We start from the raw sequence: 1,653 nt of genomic DNA on the forward strand, positions 1-1,653 counted from the left end.
CATGGATGGGGAAATGTTGGCAGTTTTCTAAAAAAATGCTTGAATTGAAGAAGTTTTAGATTTGCGCGGTTTTTTTTTTGAGTTGCAAAATCCACTTGAACATGACGCTGCTTTTTTAGAATTTTCTCAAGAACCATTTGAGCTACAGAATTCGTTTTGGCATCGTTGAATAGAGAATTGAATGGGGAGGGGTCATGACCCCCATGACCCCCCCCCTGGATCCGCCCTTGACGGTACTTGGGAAACTTAGCAGTTTTCACACAAAAACCGAAATATTAACACAATTTGTGGTTGTACGCTGTATCTAACGCCACCTTTTCAGTCATATCTGAAGAACCAAACGAGCTATAGCTCTGAAGCTGAACTAGCTGAAATAGTGGTTGCTTTCGTACAAAAGCTAAATTGTCTATTGCAATTTATTTTTGAGACCGGTCATTATTTCCCACATGACGCCAGCTTTTAGCTGATATTTCTTGAACAAATTGAGCTAGTGCCGCTGACTTTTACGCCAATTGATAGAGAATTCAGTAACACACTTATCAAGCGGAAAATTCCTCGAGAAGTAATGGCAGCTTTTACAGAAAAATCAAATTTTTAACGTGTTTTTTTGTTTTGTTTCTTATCTTCATAAAATCGACCCATAATATATGGCGTTGTTCAACTTGGAGGAAAGAAGATCCAAGTAATTTCTACCACGATACAGAGGAAAAATCTTCCAAATATGTGCATCAAATGGGACGTTTGCAGATTTGAAAACGATATCATGAAGAATTATAAAGATGGAGAGGATTACTAGTAAGACAAGTTCATGGATACGAAGGGGATTATTAATCTGCTGACTAGAATGGAAAATTGCTTCGAATAACTATGAAAGAAATAAAGTCTAATGATGCCAAATGTGGCCCATTGAAATGTTATACAAAAATACTTACTACTACAAAAACACGTAGCAAATTTTATCGATTCACTTAAATTTTCCGATAAAACACTTAACATTTTGAACGTGTTTTCTTCATGAGAAAGTTCCCTCAGAGTTGAAAACAGAACTGAAATATTTTCGTTTCTTCATTGATATGTTTATGGTCCATTTAAATAATTGAAATTTACAAGGAAATATCTGTGCCCTGTATAAAGAGCGGTAAAAATTGGCATAGAAATTTACTGAAACGTACTTGAAACTACGTAAAAATGTTCTAAAACAACAATCTTCCAAAAAAGTTGGTTGTCAGAAACTACAAGGGAAAAAAGATTTAAAAAATGTTCAATAAACAGTTCCATAGCAAAGAAACTGGCTCTAAAGTGTAATATGTTGAGCTTCATTAGGAAATCTTTTCAAAGGCCCTCTTGCATTCTCATTGTGTAAAAGCCTGGACCCATTTAGCAATTCAATTTCCTTTATTCATTATTTTTGGTCGACTTTTTGCTAAATTAAAAAATAAAGTTTGCTCATTGCCAGTTACACGCAAAGTTATTGTCCCTTGGTCTTTTGTTCTTGCTTCCTTTCCACCCAGGCTATTTCACCGTGGTACCGGCGACAAAAGAGATAATGGTACGGTACCACCGGCCCTCGAGAGCGCAAAGGATGGAAAAAGAGCATGACTGAGTGGAAGGAAGAACGAGGAAAAGGTAGGAAAGCAGCCGGCATTTTAGACG

Source organism: Dendroctonus ponderosae, unplaced genomic scaffold, assembly GCF_020466585.1.
Source record: "Dendroctonus ponderosae isolate FM_Combo_2020 unplaced genomic scaffold, Dpon_F_20191213v2 Dpon_F_20191213_7, whole genome shotgun sequence".
NCBI classification, from domain to species: Eukaryota; Metazoa; Arthropoda; class Insecta; order Coleoptera; family Curculionidae; genus Dendroctonus; species Dendroctonus ponderosae.